Source organism: Puma concolor, chromosome D3 (genome assembly GCF_028749965.1).
Source record: "Puma concolor isolate L17-30 chromosome D3, mPumCon1.1.hap2, whole genome shotgun sequence".
In the NCBI taxonomy this organism is placed as follows: Eukaryota; Metazoa; Chordata; class Mammalia; order Carnivora; family Felidae; genus Puma; species Puma concolor.
The window spans coordinates 16,516,541-16,525,359 of record NC_141678.1 but is presented as its reverse complement, the minus strand read 5'-3'; the positions used below and the strand labels follow the sequence as shown (position 1 = coordinate 16,525,359).

Genomic DNA, 8,819 nt, shown 5'->3' with positions numbered 1-8,819 from the left:
GAGTAGTATTCCGTTTATGGAAGTACGGGATTTATTTCAACCATTCACCCTTTGAAAGACATGTGACTTGTTTCCAGTATTTTGCCATCACCAATAAAGCTTCTAAGAACATTCCTGTACAAGTTTTGTGTGAACAAGGGTCCCTGGCTGGCTCAGTCAGTAAAGCACGCGACCTTTCGTCTTGGGGTCGTGAGTTCAGGCGCCATGTTGGGCCTAGAGCTTACCGAAAAAGGAAAAAAGGGGGGCTGGGTGGCTCAGTTGGTTAAGTGTCTGACTCTAGATTTTAGCTCAGGTCATGATCTCATGGTTCGTGGGCTCGAGCCCCCTCTTGGGCTCTGTGCTGGTAGTGTGGAGCCTGCCGGGGATTTTCTCTCTCTCTCTCTGCCTTTCCCTTGCTCAAGTGCCATCTTTCTCTCTCTCTCTCTCTCAAAATAAATAAACTTAAAAAAAATTTTTTTAAGGAAAAAACCAAGTTTTGTGTGAGCATAAATTTTTAATTCTTTGGCCATATGGGAAATTACATGTTTAATTTTGTAAGAAATTGCCAGATTACTTTCTAGAGTGGCTGCATCACTTTACTTTTCTTTCTTTTTTTCTTTTAAAGTAGGTTCCATGCCCATCATGAGTCTTGAACGCATGACCCTGAGATCGAGGGTCACATGCTCTCCTGACTGAGCCAACCAGGTGCCCCCACTTTATTTTCCATGTGAAGCCTTTAAAAATCTAGACAACCCCCCCCCCCCTGCCTTTTTTCTTTCCTTCATGACATTGATTTTTTGGAAGAATCCAAGACAGGTATCTTGCAGAGTCCCACATTCGACTCCATCTGATTGTGTCCCAAGGTGTTGATTAACATATTCCTTTGTCACCCTATATTTCCTGTAACCAAGACTTCCCAGCTTGATTAGATTCAAGAGAACTTGAAAGGTGGCTCTGTGAACTTTGTACTGCACCTTCCATTTTTCAGTGATGCTGAATTTAAGCACCTGGTTAAGGCAGTAACTGCTCTCTCTCTACTGTAAAAGTAATCCGGTGTCTGTGGAATGAACACTTGCCGTAGGAACCATTTGATACTAAAAGCCCTTTGCTTTCCATGACCACTCTTCTCAACTACTTCCTGATCAGCCATCAAATCCGGCTGAGTAAGATAAATTAATGTCACTCCTTCTATAGAACCCAGGATAGGTTTCCTAGGACTGGGGGAGACCCTGCATTTACGACCTATGGTCCCAGGAATTCAAGAAGAGTCCTCAGATAAGCCAATGTATCAGAACTGAGCAAACCTGATGGAAAGAAGAGGTCAGTGATAATTGCTCAAAGGGGCATCCTGGAGACCCCATGTTAAGAACTTTAAGAGGAACCAGGTGTGCTATCCAGAGGCTGAAATTTCCTTTCTTTTTAAAAACTTTTAATGTTTATTTTTTAAGAGAGAGAGAAAGAATGTGAGCAGGGGAGGAGCAGAGAGGGACGGAGACACAGAATTGGAACCAGGCTCCAGGCTCGGAGCTGTCAGCACAGAGCCCGACACAGGGCTCAAACTCATGGACCACGAGATCATGACCTGAGCCGAAGTTGGACGCTTAACCGACAGAGCCACCCAGGCGCCCCACAATATAAGTATCCTTGATGGTGTGATCTGGAAATGCGCCCCAACCATTTCTTCCCACCTTAGTTGGTTGCCAGGATGGCTAATCAGGGTATCAAACCAGGTCTGAAGGAAATAGACAATGGTGCTCTCTCCCATGGCAAATTTTGTGTTGATGAGAATGTCGGAGGATCCTCTGGCAAACACTGACCCATGTGGTGTGGGGGTGTGGGTGGGAGTGAGTTTTTTAGAATTTATAATAGCAAGTAAGTAAAATAATGACTAATTGGTAAGCAAACACAAGAGAGAAAAAGCATGGAAAAACCACTGGAAAGATGAATACCTTAAGGAAAACAAAATGATGTTTTTATTTTTTAAAAAAGGTAAATTTTATAAAATATCCATGTGATATTTTGCTCTCAGCTCTATCAGAATCCTCTTTTGGCTGGGTAATTTGAGTTGCAATGACTTTTTTCTTAAATTGAAGTAAAATTCACGTAACATAAAATTAGCTGTTTTAAAGTGAATCCATGTGATTTTAACATATTGTTTTCTATTTTACAACCTAATTTTTTTCTGGTTACAAAATTATTGCATGTTTGTATGTAAAATCCAAGCATCCTATATATATGAAGAGATAGTCAAAGACTCCCCCCCCCCCCCCATAATCCCACTTCAACCACTAGAAGAGAAAGCCACAGGTAGATGAGACGATTCCTCCAAATTGTTCTATTCCTATATTAACATAATTGTTAACAAACATTGAATTATACTCTACATACAGTTCACCATTTCCTTTTCCTTTAGGAAAATGCCTATGCATGGGCATTTGGGATGTTTCCAGTTTTTCCTGATTATAAGCAATGCTCCAATGAACATCCTTGGATGTACAGCTTTGCCTGCTCACGGGATATTTCTAGGAAAATTCTCTGTAAGTCTGATCGCCTGCACAAAGGCCATGTGTATTTTGCATTTTGCGAAGTGCCCCCAAGTCAGCTTCCCCAAAACTATACCAGTATTTGCCCACAAAGCCACGTAGGGAGAGCATCTGGAGAATGTTTGATGTATATGTTTGGACGTGCTCTGTAGATTTCACAAGGCTCCACCCGATTAGGGAAGGAAAGAGGGAGGGACATGAATTCACATCCAGTTCCAACACTTGTTTATTCCCAGCTCCTTTCCAGACAGAGAGCAAGGAGAAGAGTCTGGGTTGGGTGAGGTAATCCTGACCCCATCCCCCTCTGCCAAGTAGGGAAATATCTTTGGAAACATCAGCTCCTGTGGAGCCAACACTTACCCCACCCTCCCATCCTGTTGCCCCAGCCATCCTGGACCCCCTGGCTCCAGAGCACAGAAAGCCTGGGCTCCGAGGGCTATCTCAGCAAGAAAAGGACTCACCAGCCCCCAAACAATCTTCTTAGTGTCCAAATCACTGCAGACTGTCTGCAAGAATCTCTGGCTTCTCGAGGTTAAAAATATCCTATGCCGGAGGGGCCATCAGTGTCTGGCTCAGAAGAGAACTGGCTCTCCATTGCTGGGGAAATTAACTAAAACCAATTGACTTTTTTTTTCTGTGAAGCTTTCAAGCCAGACTTTTAGCTGGGTTAAAATCCTTACTCCACTATTTGCTAGCCATGTGACCCTAGGCCACTTCCTTAACTTCTCTGTGCCTCAGTTTCCCTGGCTGTAAAAAGAGTGTCGTGATCTCATCCATCTCAGAGGCCAGCGGGTCTCCATCCTGGCTGTGTACAAGAATTGGCTGGCAAGCTTTTAAAAATCCTGATGTCCAGGCTGTATTCTAAGCCAACTAAATCTGAGTTTCTGAGGGCTAGTGTTCTGGGCAAAGATGTATATATTTTAAAGTTTCCCAGATGTTTCTGATGTGCCATAGAGATTTTGTGAGTATTGCATGATTTTGTGAGTATTGAATGAAAAGTGCTTCTGCTGGTGCCTGACGCAGAGTTGAATGCTTTGGTAGGGGTTGTGGGACCAATCATCTAAGCCTGGGTGGTGGTCAGGGAAAGCTTCCTGGAGGAGGGGTTAGCTGAGCTGTGAACCAAAGGAGAGGAGTTACCCTGGCCAAAGAGAACAGGATGAATTTTAGCAGGAGTAACAGCACCTGCAGGCATCTGGAGCCTGGGGGATGTGGCCTCCAGAGGAATTGAAAGTCATTCTCTGTGACTGGAGCTGAGAAGGGAGAAAGTAGACATATTGGGTCCCCTGATGAGGTTAGAGGTCAGAGAAAATCACTGTGTTTTATGCTGGTATCCTGAAGGATTATTTCAGCAGGATGGTAAGATACCCAGACCATGTCTTCCCTCCCAATTCAGAGGCAGCAGGGCCTTCCTAAGGCACTGTGCCCAAGCCAGCTGGGGAGCTCCAACTTGCCAACAATCGGCAACACACCCCCCCCATGCTCTCATTCACGAGCCGGCCCATGGACTCTCAAGTCAGAGAGTCCTGGCTTTGAATCCTGACTTTACCACTTTGTACCTAATGTGGCCTCTGGCAGGTGACTTCACTTACAAGCCTCAATTTCCTGGCCTTTAAAACAGGCATGAAGCCCCCATTAGACTTTTGCAAGGATTAAATGAGGTGATGTAAAAGATAGCACGGTGCATCCCACATGTCAAACAGTAAATGTTTCCAATGATTATTCTTTTTAAAGATTATTATTATTCTGTGGCGCTTGGGTAGCTCAGTCGGTTAACTGTCTGACTTTGACTCAGGTCATGATATCCTGGTTCATGAGTTCAAGCCCTGCATAGGGCTCTGTGGCGGTACAGAGCCTGCTTCAGAACCTCTGTTCCCCTCTCTCTCTGTCCCTCCCCTGCTGGTCTTTTCTCTCTCTCAAACTGTATAAACTTAAAAAATAAAAATAGGGGCACCTGAGTGGCTCAGTCAGTTAAGCATCCAACTTCAGCTCAGGTCATGATCTCACAGTTTGTGGGTTTGAGACCCGCGTCAGGCTCTGTGCTGACAGCTCAAAGTCTGGAGCCTGCTTCTGATTCTGTGTCTCCCTCTCTTTCTCTCTGCCCCTCCTCTGCTCGTTCTCTCTCTCTCTCTCTCTCTCAAAAAAAAAAAAGAATTTAAAAAATAAAAATAATTATTCCAAATAATGATTCTGTAATGACAAGTATTAATATTATTAATAATATTCACAATCTTGATTCTGCAACCCTTTGGTGGCTGGATAGATTCCCAAATCTGTCCTTTTCTCTCCCAGCCCTAAAGTCCCACTTTGGTTCTCCCATGATAATTAGAGCTTTAATTTCTCAGCTCTTTTTCTGCATTTTTCTTCTTGTTCAATCTACATAACAACCTTGGGAGGCATATGTTTTATTATCCAGATTTTACAGTTAAGGCAACAGAGGCTCAGAGTGGTTAAGCCACTTGCCCCAAACCACCCAGATACATATTACACCTGCAACCTCATACACATTCACTGATGAGAAAACTGAGGCTCAGAAAGATGAAGTATCATGCCCAAGGTCACACACTTGGCAGGTGGCAAGGCTGGGATTTAAACCCTTGTCTGTCCTATGACTTCTGGACCCTAAGGGTTCCTCCCAGAGGACGGAAGTGCCTGCTAGGATTCACCTTCTAAACCACCTGGAGAGATAAGCAGGGGAGGCTGGAACCTTTCATTCTTGCTGCCCTTACTCTGGGGCTCTTTTGAAGACCAGCCCCTTCTGGAATGCCCTTCCCACCAACTGCCTCCTGTTCTTCAAAAATCAGGTCAGTGTTCACTCTTTTCCAGGAAATATTTCCAAACCTCAATTGAATCACTCTTAAGCTATTGGTTCCCCTTCATGCAAACATCTGCAGTGTCATATTTACAATGTTTTTTTATTTTATTTTTTTATTTGAGAGAGAAAGAGAGAGAGAGCACAAGGAGGGGAGGGGCAGAGAGAGAGAATCCTAAGTAGGCTCCACGCTCAGTGCAGAGCCCAATGTGGGGCTGAAATCAAGAGTTGGATGCTCATTTGACTGAGCCGCCCAGGTGCCCCTGTGTTTTATTTTTATGTTATTTTTTTATTTTTATTTTTTAAAATATTTATTTTTGAGAGAGAGAGAGAGAGAGAGAGAGAGAGAGAGAACGTGAGCAGGGGAGGGGCAGAGAGAGAGGGAGACACACAATCTGAAGCAGGCTCCAGGCTCCGAGCTGTCAGCACAGAGCCCGACGTGGGACTTGAACTCATCAGCCTTGAGATCATGACCTGAGCTGAAGTCGGACACTTAACCAACCAAGCCACCCAGGCGCCCCTATTTTTAAAATATTAATTCATTATGGGAATGGGTAAGATCACATATGTGGTTCAACGTTCAGAAGATTCAATGGGGTGCCTGGGTGGCTCAGGTGTTTAAGGGTCTGACTCTTGATTTCAGTTCAGGTCATGATGTCACGGTTCATGAGATCAAGCCCCACATCAGGCTCAGTGCTGACAGTGCAGAGCCTGCTTGGGATTCTGTCTCTCCCTCTCTCTCTGCACCTCCCCTGCTCACTTGCACACACACACACACACACACACACACACACACACACACGCACACACACACTCTCTCTCTCTCTCTCTCTCTCTCTCTCTCTCTCTCCCTCTCTCTCTCTCTCTCTCAGAAAAAAAAGTTCAGAAGACTCAAAAGGGTATTTAGTAAAATTGCTTCGCACTCCTGACCCCCAACCACTTTGCTCCCACTCCCCCACCCCCTGCCAGTTAACGATAGTGTTTATATATTCTTCCAGATCTCTCAGCATATAGGAGCATCTCATAAACAAATATATTGTTTCCCACCTTCCCCCACAAATGATACACATGTTACACACACTGTTCAGTTTTATTTTTTAGATCTTGGAGACTGTTTCATATTAGTACATAATGATCTTCCTGGATCTCTTCTGTGGCTACACAGTTTTCCATTGTAGGACTGTATGTAGTTTATTTAACCATTCCCTTGTGGATGGACATTTGGGTTGTTTCCCGTCTTCTGCTCTTAAAAACAGCACTGCAGGGGCGCCTGGCTGGCCCGGTAGAATGTGTGATTCTTGAGTTCGAGGTCATGAGTTGGAGCCCCACGTTGAGTATACAGAATACTTAAAAATTATATCTTAAAGGGGCGCCTGGGTGGCTCATTTGGTTAAGCATCCGACTTCAGCTCAGGTCATGATCTCACGGTTCATGGGTTTGAGCCGCACATCGGTCTCTGTGCAGACAGCTTGGAGCCTGGAGCCTGCTTCAGATTCTGGGATTCTGTGTCTCCCTCTCTCTGCCCCTTCCCCCCTCAAATGAATGGACATTAAAAAATATTTTTTAAAATCTTTTTAAAAATATTTTAAAAAAATATTTTTTAAATCTTAAAAAAACAAACAACAAAAAAAAACAGCACTGTGGCTAAGGTCCCAGTACCTGAGACTTTGTTGTCAGTCCTGGGAAACTCTGTGAACGGTCTGTGGTGGAGTGGCTGGGGCTGGGGTCTCATCCTGAGCATGCAACTAAGCCCCCAGCCCAGGCAACACATCTCTTTATGCCTCGGAGTGTCCCCACCCTTTCCTTCTTTCAAATAATATTTACCGAACAGCTGCCATTCTGGACACTGGTGAAGAAGATAAGCCCAGTCCCTCTTCTCATAGTGCTGACATTTTAATGGGGGAGGGAGAGACACATAATCAACAGGTAAACAAATAAATATAGAACATAATGTCAAAAGGTGAAAGTAATTAAAATAAACCAGCATAAAGGGATATAGGGTCTGACGAGGGGGGTGGAGGGATTGTAGATAAAATGTCCAGGACCCACAGAGGTGACTCGTGAAATGAAACCTCAGTGATGAGCAGGAACAGCTGTGCCAAGATCTGGGAAGAACATTCCAGAAGGAGTCTTGCAGCTGTGAAGTCTCCAAAGTCAGAACTAGTTTGCGGTGCTCGAGGGACATAACGGAGCAACATGAATCAGGAGAGACGAAGAAGACAAGATCTGGGGTGCAGCCTTGGAGATCCTGGTGAGGATTTTGGGTTTATTTGCAGTGCAACAGGAAATCACTGAACTGGTGAAGCAAGGGAATAATAATGTGACAATGTACATTTTTTAGACATTACTTTGTGACCCAGCCATTCCACTCCTAGGTGATTATCTAAGAGAAAGGAAAACATATGTCCACACAAAGACTTTGCTAAGAATGTTCATAGCAGCTTTATTCATAGCGGCCAGAACTGGAAAAACAGCCCAAATATCCATCAGTAGGACAGTGGGGAACCAAAGTGTGGCACATCCATACAAAGGAGTACTACTCTGCAAAAAAAGGAGCAAACTCAGGACGCTTGGGTGGCTCAGTCGGTTGGGCGTCCAACTCCTGATTTTGGCTCAGGTCATGATCTCATGATTTGTGAGTTTGAGCCCCTCGTCGGGCTCCATGCTGACGGTGTGGAGCCTGCTTGGGGTTCTCTCTCTCTCCTCCTCTCTGTGCCCCTCCCCCCCACACAGGTGCATTGTCTCTCTCTCAAAAATAAATAAAGATTTTTTAAGTTTATTTTTGAGAGAGAGCGAAAGCAGGGGAGGAGCAGAGAGAGAAGGGACAGAAGATCTGAAGTGGGCTCTGCACTGACAGCAGAGAGCCCAACGTGGGGCTTGAACTCAAAGCTCATGACCTGAGCTGAAGTCGGAAGCTTAACTGACTGAGCCACCCAGGTGTGGAGCAAACTCTTGGTGCATATGACGTGGTTGAATCTGAGGAATATGTTGGGGGAAAGAAGCCAGACCTCCCCACACCATGCAAAAAAGAGAATACATATTGTATGATTCTGTTTCTGTAAATACATTATAAAGAAAATGCAAAGTAATCTCTAGTTACAGAAAGCAAATCAGTGGTTATTTGGGGCCAGCAGTCAGAGGACAGGGGATCAAATGCAAGAGGCAGGAAAGAGCAATGGAATGTTCTGTATCTTGATTGAGGCAGTGGTTACATGGGTGTAAACATCTATCAAAGCCCATTGAACTAGTACACTTGAGACAGGTGCGTTTTATTAGGTATAAATTATACTTCAATGAAGTTGATTTTTAAAAATGCTTATTTATTTATTTTTGAGAGAGAAAGGAGTGGAGGGGCAGAGAGAGAAAGAGAGAATCTCAAGCACATTCCGCACTGTGTCAGTGCGGAGCCCAACGCGGGGCTTGAACTCATGAACCATGAGATCATGACCTGAGCAGAAATCAAGAATCAGTCCCTTAACCGACTGAAC

General features: G+C 44.5%; 1 long non-coding RNA gene across 1 annotated transcript; it reads left to right on the top strand.

Moving 5' to 3' along the window:
* Positions 1–784: 784 nt before the first annotated feature.
* On the top strand, positions 785–3,250 carry LOC147575336 (uncharacterized). Its single transcript, XR_015242280.1, has 3 exons — positions 785–1,299; positions 1,428–2,516; positions 2,838–3,250. It is a non-coding gene; the product is annotated as an uncharacterized LOC147575336 (long non-coding RNA).
* The last annotated feature ends 5,569 nt before the right edge of the window (positions 3,251–8,819 follow it).